The 12,421-nt window shown below is 42.7% G+C and overlaps 1 pseudogene; it reads right to left on the bottom strand.

The window, feature by feature from the left end:
- Positions 1 to 204: 204 nt before the first annotated feature.
- Positions 205 to 12,421, bottom strand: part of LOC134966838 (C3a anaphylatoxin chemotactic receptor-like) — a 31,371-nt pseudogene continuing 19,154 nt past the window's right edge.

Genomic DNA, 12,421 nt, shown 5'->3' with positions numbered 1-12,421 from the left:
TGTTTCAGATATCCATTGTAACAGTTATCTCATTGTATTTTTTCTTTACAGATTCAAGGATCATCCACCTTCAGATGACTTTCATTTATTGGTTTGTACAGTTCTTATCCTCTTGCATTATAACCTAAATAAATTGCTTTACTTATTACTTATATATTTTCTTTTTGTTCTTTTTTTTGTATACTATAACTAGATATCTATTAGTTTCAGGATAATTTATACTTCTGAATGGAGATAATTAAATTTGATGGACATAGTTTAAAAATGCCTAGTGGAAACATCTCCAGTGTGATTCTCTTTCTTCTGAAGTTTAAGAAGAGATCTTATTTAGAGCACTTTCCAGCCTGGAAGGTATCGATTTTATAAAAGACTCTTTAAAGTCTTGGCCTATGAAGACATAGAGGATGGGATTAATGCAACTGTTGAAATAAGCCATTCAGACACAAATAATATTTATTGTATTATCTATGTGCCATGGTATGTAATTTGTTGGTATTAATGGCCAAGTGTAATATGGAAACCAGCAGATAAAGAAACATGTCAGAACTGCAATGATAATCCTGTACGATCGCTGAGATTTTTTTGGTCTTTTAACATTTTTAAGTTTAGAAAGGATGACACCATAACACAACAGAATAATGGTGAAAGGAAGTAAAAACATTGTGACAAATCTGATGATTTTCACTTCCCTTCCGTGAGCTGTTGATAAAGAACATTTTCCTATACACTCAGAAATATCAATATAGGCAACATTTAATGCCACATGAGGAACACTTAAGATCAGACTCAAACCCCAAATTAGTACTGAAATTGTGCGGACACGTTTTGGTGTTCTGTGAATCTTAGACCAAATCGGCCACATTATCGATGCACAGCGATCAATACTCATGGCGGACAGAAAATTGACACTAACACACATGGTTATATACAGTACACCGGTACTGATTTTGCATAATGTCTGGAAAACATAATCATCTATATACAAAGCCAATTCTCCAATTTTAAAAGGAAGAGATGCGCAACATATGAAATCAGCTATGGCCAGATGAAGGAACCATACAGCGCTGGCTTTCTTCATCTTGTATCCAGCAATCCAGATAACTAAGCCGTTCCCTGGAATTCCCAAAACAAATGTGATGCTGTAGAAGATGTTAGACAGGATCCGAAAGATTTCAAAATATGAGCTGATTAATCTGCTGTCTTTGAAATTAAAGTTATAGCCATCACTGTACGTAACATTGTATGCCCAGTTGTATTGAATTCCAAACCTAAAATGAAAGCAGTTTGGGCAGAAAGTGCGGTATTATTACTCAGTGCATTCTGTATGTAACTTAAAAACTACAATGCCAGAAAAATAACTCAGGAATGCTACTTTATTTTATTTATATTTTGCTATTTAACCCATTAATGTAAATAAAAGTTAACTAAAATAATAATAATAATAATAATAATAATAATAATAATAATAATGGAACATGATACGCACAGTCACAATATTATATAATCACCTAAAAAACTGTATCAAACAGATGACAGCAGCTCAGTGAATGAGTAAGTTAAGTAAAAAAAATAGGATGGGATACAACGGGATCAGTATGAGATCCCGGCGGTGAGTGCGGCGTGTTCCCTCATGCTCTCACTGCTCTTGCCACGCTTCGGGCCCAGTGGCGACTTTTGATTGCCACAGGGTTCTATTCCCCCACTGGTGGTGGTGTGGACCACCACCCAAATGTGAAAACCAGCCGGCGGTTGGGACTCTGACCGCCGTTATTGCAGATGGTGTCGGGATTCCATTGTCAGTATATTGACCGCTGGGATCCTGCCCGGGTGGTCAATAGACTGCCTCCCAATACAACAACTATAAATAGATTACTAACATACTGTACAACAAATTAAGAGATAAACTGCTACTGCTTTTGGAACCGACACAAAATACATAAATGACAAATTGATGTTAAATAATAGCAAACATAAGTAAGTGAGAGCATTTCTGCCAGCAGTTATATAATATATGCCTTTGTGACATAACATTATGTGGCGGATGCAATGAAGTCTGATTTGGCTGGAGGTGCAGATGCCTGGCTGAACTTAAACTTTTTTTTAAAGCAGCAATCATGTATAATGCATGGTTTTGACTTGTACATGATTGGCGATTTAAAAAAAAAATTCTGTTTGGACTCCATCTGCTACTTTGAGGGGCTTCTCTGCGGTGACGAGGACTTGGGCATCCAGAGCTCACATTTCCACCCGCTTCTTCCATCTGGCACCCCAGGATTCCCGACTAAGGACTACAGCTGTTGGTGATATGCCTACGGAGTTTATTTGTGACATGCTGTTTTTAATTTTTGTTTCTGTAAGTGCATCTTGTTAAAAATAAATGTGTCTTTCTTTTAGAGATACTGCACTATGATCAGTTTATTTAAAGTGTCCCTTGAGCAATTCCCTTACAAATAGGGAGAGGCGACACATAGTTTGCAGGCTCAAGATTGGAAGCATTACATACAGCTGTCTACCGATGAATTTACAGAGGGAGAAAATTGTTGTATGACTTTATACAAGGAAAGCTTTGAGGATATCTCCCTCCTTCTATGGTGAATCAGCGTATTCAGTCTTTTTTGCACACAGTGGTGTATAAACCTATGTTCCATGGTTTCTAAATAGCGCTATAATTTGATGCACATTTCTTTGTCATTTTGTCTTTTTAATGTGTAATTGGATGCACATGCATGTACATTTTTTAGCTGCTTTTTAGTTTTATTGCGCACTGTTTTCTGGAGTTCTTTCTTTATTCCATTGGCCAAAATGGAGGACAGACCATGCGGCTCCTATGTCACAAAGAAATCACACTCTATACAGGCACCAAAAGTTACTTTAGGCCTGAGTTTAAAAAGTATACAAATTTTCTCAGCATGCTAACACAGCTATATTATGGCTATGCAGCAACTTTTAAATGTACTTTAAATCTACTTAACAGATAAACAATCCAATCTGAACCAAACACAATATGACTTATTTGAACTTTGTTTTGCAACAATAAAAATATGTTTTAGCATTTTAAATATTGTGAGAAACACACTGTCCCTTGAATTTCATATCAGCGCCTTACTGGTAACACAACAGAACACACAAATGTGATTCGTCAGCATCACAATGCTGACAGCGTTAGCTGGTCGACCACAGCGTCATCTGTACAGTGAAATCATTAAGAACGTGGTATTGCAGTTCCGAGCCCCATCTGTAAAAGTCAAATTACTTTTCTAACAAATATTTAAAATGGCAGCTATTTTATATACTGTGGATGCCTGCGCATCTTATTACCATGTGCTATGAATGTGCGCTATACATCACAAAACACTACATCCCAAAAGAGAAAACATTACACCCACACATTATCTGAGTTCCAAAGATCATTGATGTATATATATTTGTTATTAAAATGCTATGTATTCAATATATCACAATGTACAGTATATATATAGTTACATTGTTACAATTTACACAGTAAGCAGATATTACAAACTAATTCAAATACAGACACAGCCAGAAATACATCACCATATTTTGCTCAAATGCTCACTACGCTCCCCATCCATGCTCACAGCAAAGTATCGGCAGAAAACCCATCTCGTTCAGCATCTGGGACAAACAGGGCCATCTGTGGTGTGTGTGTGCTCAGCAATACACTGAGAGTTGGGGGCGTGCACGAGTCTTTTGTTATTAGTCTAGGGGAAGGAATTTTCTCATTCATGATGAGTCATTGGTCAGTTCATATGCAAGCCTTGAAGACATTAAAAGGGCTGACCTGAGTTTCCTGTCCATCACATGCTTTGAATGGAATGTCCATTGTTCTCATCAGAATTGTGGCTTTATATTCCTACATTTAATCATAACTACTCATGGCAACTTAATAACAGGCATCAAATGAATCTACACATTAATCTGGTTACTTTGACACCAAGCACGACATATCCATCTTGCTCCGCTCCAATGATACACACACATGACGTTACTCCATTATATAATTTAAAACTTTATGATGCCTGGCACTTGATATGTTCAATTTATGTGCTGTATGAAATATGTGTTGAATCTATCTTTGTGGCATGTCTGTGTAAATGCATGTTACCATATATTGCTGTGCTTGCTGCGCATATTTGCAAGCATAGCGACTCATATTGTGTGGAGTCTGTATGTTTTCTCTATGTAATATTTTTGACTCTGACAACCTCTTCTAAAATCCTACAGTAATTTAGATCACAAATGCATGCCCAACTGAAGACCAATTTCAAACCTTCCTTTTCTAGGAAAGGTTATTGAGAAAGTTGTTGCAAATCAACAATTTGAATCACTAGTGAGGCCACACCTTGAATACTGTGTGCAATTCTGGGCACCATACTTCAAAAAGGATATCCTGGAGCTAGAAAAGTTGCAGAGGCGGGCGACCAAGCTAATTAAGGGTATGGAGATGCTGGAATACAAGGAAAGGCTTGCAAGACTTGGCATGTTTACACTGGAAAAGAGGAGACTAAGAGGGGACATGATAAACATCTACAAACATTTAAGGGGACAATACACAGCTCTTGCACATGACCTGTTTTTGGTTAGATCAACACAGAGAACTTGTGGACACTCGCTTAGGGTAGAGGAGAGGAGATTCTGCACAATACGTCGTAAAGGCTTTTTTACAGTAAGGATGATATGTGTTTGGAATTCCCTACCTGAGGGAGTTGTAATGGCAGAATCAGTCAACACCTTTAAGAATGGATTATATAAATTCCTAATGGATAAGGATATCCAGGGTTATGGTGCATAGTCACGCACTACAGTTACTATAAAAAAGAGGGATAAAACGTAACGGCAGACATCAGCATCAGTCAAAATTTTATACCAAATAATCCTGCATAGGAGACCACAAACAGATTGAACTCCATGGACAATTGTCTTTTTTTAACCTTAGATACTATGTTACTATGTTACTGCTTCACAATCCATTATATTTACAGTATGATCCATTACAACCAGGATTCAGCAGAAGACACATCACTGAAACAGCCCTGGTTAGTGTGTTAAATGATCTTCTGATGGCAAGAGACAGAGGTGACTATTCAAACCTTATACTTCTGGATCTCTCTGCTGCGTTTGATACCATGGACAATGGCATTCTGATTGAGCATCTGAAAAATTTCCCTGGATTGGATGGCACAGTCCTTAGCTGGTTCAAATCATTTCTCACTGGCAGGTCACAGAGAGTTTTGTCTGGAGTACACTTATCATCATCACTGCTATGTGGTGTTCAACAAGGTTCTATACTATCCCCCATACTTTTTGCAGTATACATGTTACCACTAGTGATGAGCGGGTTCGGTTCCTCGGAATCCGAACCCGCCTGAACTTCAGGTTTTTTTACACGGGTCCGAGCGACTCGGATCTTCCCGCCTTGCTCAGTTAACCCGAGCGCGCCCGAACGTCATCATCCCGCTGTCGGATTCTCGCGAGGCTCGGATTCTATCGCGAGACTCGGATTCTATATAAGGAGCCGCGCGTCGCCGCCATTTTCACACGTGCATTGAGATTGATAGGGAGAGGACGTGGCTGGCGTCCTCTCCGTTTATAGAGAAGAGACTAGAGTAGAGAGTTAGAGACACTATTTAGTAATTTTGGGGAGCATTAGGAGTACTACTACTTGCTGATAGTGTGACTGTATATCTGACTTGTGGGGGAGACTGGGGAGCAGTTAGAGCAGGAGTACATATTTTAAGTACAGTGCACACTTTTGCTGCCAGAGTGCCACACTGCCAGTGTGACTGACCAGTGACCACACTGACCACCAGTATATTGTGATTGTCTGCTTAGGAGTACTACTTGCTGATAGTGTGACCAGTGACCACCAGTTTAATTAATCCGTTCTCTGCCTGAAAAAAAAAGATACACAGTGTGACACAGTCACATACCATATCTGTGCTCAGCCCAGTGTGCTGCATCATATGTAATACTGTATATCATTAATTATTATCTGACTGTGCTGAGTACTCACTGCTCATACAGCTTAATTGTGGGGGAGACTGGGGAGCAGTTATAGCAGGAGTACATATTTTAAGTACAGTGCACACTTTTGCTGCCAGAGTGCCACTGCCAGTGTGACTGACCAGTGACCACTGACCACCAGTATATTGTGATTGTCTGCTGACCACCAGTATATTGTGATTGTCTGCCTGAAAAAGTTAAACACTCGTCGTGTGGTGTTTTTATAAACGCATTCTGCTGACAGTGTCCAGCAGGTCCGTCATTACATAATAAATATATACCTGTCCGGCTGCAGTACTAGTGATATTATATATATATATATTTTAATTTTATCTCATTATCATCCAGTCTATATTAGCAGCAGACACAGTACGGTAGTCCACGGCTGTAGCTACCTCTGTGTCGGCAGTCGCTCGTCCATCCATAATTGTATACCACCTACCCGTGGTTTTTTTTTTTTCTTTCTTCTTGATACATACTAGTAGCTTACTTTAGGAGTCTGCAGTGCTGAGCTGACAGTGTCCAGCAGGTCCGTCATTGCATAATAAATATATACCTGTCCGGCTGCAGTACTAGTGATATTATATATATATATTTTAATTTTATCTCATTATCATCCAGTCTATATTAGCAGCAGACACAGTACGGTAGTCCACGGCTGTAGCTACCTCTGTGTCGGCAGTCGCTCGTCCATCCATAATTGTATACCACCTACCCGTGTTTTTTTTTTTTCTTTCTTCTTGATACATACTAGTAGCTTACTTTAGGAGTCTGCAGTGCTGAGCTGACAGTGTCCAGCAGGTCCGTCATTACATAATAAATATATACCTGTCCGGCTGCAGTACTAGTGATATTATATATATATTTTAATTTTATCTCATTATCATCCAGTCTATATTAGCAGCAGACACAGTACGGTAGTCCACGGCTGTAGCTACCTCTGTGTCGGCAGTCGCTCGTCCATCCATAATTGTATACCACCTACCCGTGTTTTTTTTTTTTCTTTCTTCTTGATACATACTAGTAGCTTACTTTAGGAGTCTGCAGTGCTGAGCTGACAGTGTCCAGCAGGTCCGTCATTACATAATAAATATATACCGGTCCGGCTGCAGTACTAGTGATATTATATATATATTTTAATTTTATCTCATTATCATCCAGTCTATATTAGCAGCAGACACAGTACCGTAGTCCACGGCTGTAGCTACCTCTGTGTCGGCAGTCGCTCGTCCATCCATAATTGTATACCACCTACCCGTGGTTTTTTCTTTTTCTTTCTTCTTGATACATACTAGTAGCTTACTTTAGGAGTCTGCAGTGCTGAGCTGACAGTGTCCAGCAGGTCCGTCATTACATAATAAATATATACATGTCCGGCTGCAGTACTAGTGATATTATATATATATTTTAATTTTATCTCATTATCATCCAGTCTATATTAGCAGCAGACACAGTACGGTAGTCCTCGGCTGTAGCTACCTCTGTGTCGGCAGTCGCTCGTCCATCCATAATTGTATACCACCTACCCGTGGTTTTTTTTTTCTTTCTTCTTGATACATACTAGTAGCTTGCTTTAGGAGTCTGCAGTGCTGAGCTGACAGTGTCCAGCAGGTCCGTCATTACATAATAAATATATACCTGTCCGGCTGCAGTACTAGTGATATTATATATATATATTTTAATTTTATCTCATTATCATCCAGTCTATATTAGCAGCAGACACAGTACGGTAGTCCACGGCTGTAGCTACCTCTGTGTCGGCAGTCGCTCGTCCATCCATAATTGTATACCACCTACCCTTGTTTTTTTTTTTTTTTCTTCTTGATACATACTAGTAGCTTACTTTAGGAGTCTGCAGTGCTGAGCTGACAGTGTCCAGCAGGTCCGTCATTACATAATAAATATATACCTGTCCGGCTGCAGTACTAGTGATATTATATATATATTTTAATTTTATCTCATTATCATCCAGTCTATATTAGCAGCAGACACAGTATGGTAGTCCACGGCTGTAGCTACCTCTGTGTCGGCAGTCGCTCGTCATCCATAAGTATACTAGTATCCATCCATCTCCATTGTTTACCTGAGGTGCCTTTTAGTTGTGCCTATTAAAATATGGAGAACAAAAATGTTGAGGTTCCAAAAATAGGGAAAGATCAAGATCCACTTCCACCTCGTGCTGAAGCTGCTGCCACTAGTCATGGCCGAGACGATGAAATGCCATCAACGTCGTCTGCCAAGGCCGATGCCCAATGTCTTAGTACAGAGCATGTAAAATCCAAAACACCAAATATCAGTAAAAAAAGGACTCAAAAATCTAAAAGAAAATTGTCGGAGGAGAAGCGTAAACTTGCCAATATGCCATTTACCACACGGAGTGGCAAGGAACGGCTGAGGCCCTGGCCTATGTTCATGGCTAGTGGTTCGGCTTCACATGAGGATGGAAGCACTCAGCCTCTCGCTAGAAAAATGAAATGACTCAAGCTGGCAAAAGCACAGCAAAGAACTGTGCGTTCTTCCAAATCCCAAATCCACAAGGAGAGTCCAATTGTGTCGGGTGCGATGCCTGACCTTCCCAACACTGGACGTGCTGGAAGGAGCACCCGCAGTCCAGTTCCTGATAGTCAGATTGAAGATGTCAGTGTTGAAGTACACCAGGATGAGGAGGATATGGGTGTTGCTGGCGCTGGGGAGGAAATTGACAAGGAGGATTCTGATGGTGAGGTGGTTTGTTTAAGTCAGGCACCCGGGGAGACACCTGTTGTCCGTGGGAGGAATATGGCCATTGACATGCCTGGTGAAAATACCAAAAAAATCAGCTCTTCGGTGTGGAAGTATTTCAACAGAAATGCGGACAACAGGTGTCAAGCCATGTGTTGCCTTTGTCAAGCTGTAATAAGTAGGGGTAAGGACGTTAACCACCTCGGAACATCCTCCCTTATACGTCACCTGCAGCGCATTCATCATAAGTCAGTGACAAGTTCAAAAACTTTCGGCGACAGCGGAAGCAGTCCACTGACCAGTAAATCCCTTCCTCTTGTAACCAAGCTCACACAAACCACCCCACCAACTCCCTCAGTGTCAATTTCCTCCTTCGCCAGGAATGCCAATAGTCCTGCAGGCCATGTTGTCACTGGCAATTCTGACGAGTCCTCTCCTGCCTGGGATTCCTCCGATGCATCCTTGAGTGTAATGCCTACTGCTGCTGGCGCTGCTGTTGTTGCTGCTGGGAGTCGATCGTCATCCCAGAGGGGAAGTCGTAAGACCACTTGTACTACTTCCAGTAAGCAATTGACTGTCCAACAGTCCTTTGCGAGGAAGATGAAATATCACAGCAGTCATCCTGCTGCAAAGCGGATAACTGAGGCCTTGACAACTATGTTGGTGTTAGACGTGCGTCCGGTATCCGCCGTTAGTTCACAGGGAACTAGACAATTTCTTGAGGTAGTGTGCCCCCGTTACCAAATACCATCTAGGTTCCACTTCTCTAGGCAGGCGATACCGAGAATGTACACGGACGTCAGAAAAAGACTCACCAGTGTCCTAAAAAATGCAGTTGTACCCAATGTCCACTTAACCACGGACATGTGGACAAGTGGAGCAGGGCAGACTCAGGACTACATGACTGTGACAGCCCACTGGGTAGATGTATTGCCTCCCGCCGCAAGAACAGCAGCGGCGGCACCAGTAGCAGGATCTCTCAAACACCAGCTTGTTCCTAGGCAGGCTACGCTTTGTATCACCGCTTTCCAGAATACGCACACAGCTGAAAACATCTTACGGCAATTGAGGAAGATCATCGCAGAATGGCTTACCCCAAATGGACTCTCCTGTGAATTTGTGGCATCGGACAAAGCCAGCAATATTGTGCGTGTATTACATCTGGGCAAATTCCAGCACGTCCCATGTTTTGCACATACCTTGAATTTGGTGGTGCAGAATTATTTAAAAAACGACAGGGGCGTGCAAGAGATGCTGTCGGTGGCCAGAAGAATTGCGGGACACTTTCGGCGTGCAGGCACCGCGTGCAGAAGACTGGAGCACCACCAAAAAAACCTGAACCTGCCCTGCCATCATCTGAAGCAAGAGGTGGTAACGAGGTGGAATTCAACCCTCTATATGCTTCAGAGGATGGAGGAGCAGCAAAAGGCCATTCAAGCCTATACATCTGCCCACGATATAGGCAAAGGAGGTGGAATGCACCTGTCTCAAGCGCAGTTGAGAATGATTTCAACGTTGTGCAAGGTTCTGCTGCCCTTTGAACTTGCCACACGTGAAGTCAGTTCAGACACTGCCAGCCTGAGTCAGGTCATTCCCCTCATCAGGCTTTTGCAGAAGAAGCTGGAGACATTGAAGGAGGAGCTGACAGAGCGATTCCGCTAGGCATGTGGGACTTGTGGATGGAGCCCTTCATTCGCTTAACAAGGATTCACGTGTAGTCAATCTGTTGAAATCAGAGCACTACATTTTGGCCACCGTGCTCGATCCTAGATTTTAAACCTACGTTGGATCTCTCTTTCCGGCAGACACAAGTCTGCAGGGGTTCAAAGAACTGCTGGTGAGAAAATTGTCAAGTCAAGCGGAACGCGACCTGTCAACATCTCCTCCTTCACATTCTCCCGCAATTGGGGGTGCGAGGAAAAGGCTACGAATTCCGAGCCCACCCGCTGGTGGTGATGCAGGGCAGTCTGATGCTGACATCTGTTCCGGACTGAAGGACCTGCCAACGATTACTGACATGTCGTCTACTGTCACTGCATATGATTCTGTCACCATTGAAAGAATGGTGGAGGATTATATGAGTGACCGCATCCAAGTAGGCACGTCAGACAGTCCGTACGTATACTGGCAGGGAAAAGAGGCAATTTGGAGGCCCTTGCACAAACTGGCTTTATTCTACCTAAGTTGCCCTCCCTCCAGTGTGTACTCCGAAAGAGTGTTTAGTGCCGCCGCTCACCTTGTCAGCAATTGGCGTACGAGGCTACTTCCAGAAAATGTGGAGAAGATGATGTTCATTAAAATGAATTATAATCAATTACTCCTTGGAGACATTCACCAGCAGCAATTGCCTCCAGAAAGTACACGGGGATCTGAGATGGTGGATTCCAGTGGGGACGAATTAATAATCTGTGAGGAGGGGGATGTACACAGTGAAAGGGGTGATGAATCGGACGATGATGATGAGGTGGACATCTTGCCTCTGTAGAGCCAGTTTGTGCAAGGGGAGATTGATTGCTTCTTTTTTGGTGGGGGCCCAAACCAACCAGTCATTTCAGTCACAGTCGTGTGGCAGACCCTGTCGCTGAAATGATGGGTTGGTTAAAGTGTGCATGTCCTGTTTATACAACATAAGGGTGGGTGGGAGGGCCCAAGGACAATTCCATCTTGCACCTCTTTTTTCTTTAATTTTTCTTTGCATCATGTGCTGTTTGGGGAGTATTTTTTAGAAGGGCCATCCTGCGTGACACTGCAGTGACACTCCTAGATGGGCCAGGTGTTTGTGTCGGCCACTAGGGTCGCTTAGCTTACTCACACAGCTACCTCATTGCGCCTCTTTTTTTCTTTGCGTCATGTGCTGTTTGGGGAGTAGTTTTTTGAAGGGCCATCCTGCGTGACACTGCAGTGCCACTTCTAGATGGGCCAGGTGTTTGTGTCGGCCACTAGGGTCGCTTAGCTTACTCACACAGCTACCTCATTGCGCCTCTTTTTTTCTTTGCGTCATGTGCTGTTTGGGGAGTGTTTTTTGAAGGGCCATCCTGCGTGACACTGCAGTGCCACTCCTAGATGGGCCAGGTGTTTGTGTCGGCCACTAGGGTCGCTTAGCTTACTCACACAGCTACCTCATTGCGCCTCTTTTTTTCTTTGCGTCATGTGCTGTTTGGGGAGTGTTTTTTGAAGGGCCATCCTGCGTGACACTGCAGTGCCACTCCTAGATGGGCCAGGTGTTTGTGTCCGCCACTAGGGTCGCTTAGCTTACTCACACAGCTACCTCATTGCGCTTCTTTTTTTCTTTGCGTCATGTGCTGTTTGGGGAGTATTTTTTAGAAGGGCCATCCTGCGTGACACTGCAGTGACACTCCTAGATGGGCCAGGTGTTTGTGTCGGCCACTAGGGTCGCTTAGCTTACTCACACAGCTACCTCATTGCGCCTCTTTTTTTCTTTGCGTCATGTGCTGTTTGGGGAGTAGTTTTTTGAAGGGCCATCCTGCGTGACACTGCAGTGCCACTTCTAGATGGGCCAGGTGTTTGTGTCGGCCACTAGGGTCGCTTAGCTTACTCACACAGCTACCTCATTGCGCCTCTTTTTTTCTTTGCGTCATGTGCTGTTTGGGGAGTGTTTTTTGAAGGGCCATCCTGCGTGACACTGCAGTGCCACTCCTAGATGGGCCAGGTGTTT

The sequence above is a fragment of the Pseudophryne corroboree genome, chromosome 10, assembly GCF_028390025.1.
Source record: "Pseudophryne corroboree isolate aPseCor3 chromosome 10, aPseCor3.hap2, whole genome shotgun sequence".
NCBI classification, from domain to species: domain Eukaryota; kingdom Metazoa; phylum Chordata; class Amphibia; order Anura; family Myobatrachidae; genus Pseudophryne; species Pseudophryne corroboree.
This window is presented reverse-complemented; position numbering and strand designations above follow the sequence as displayed.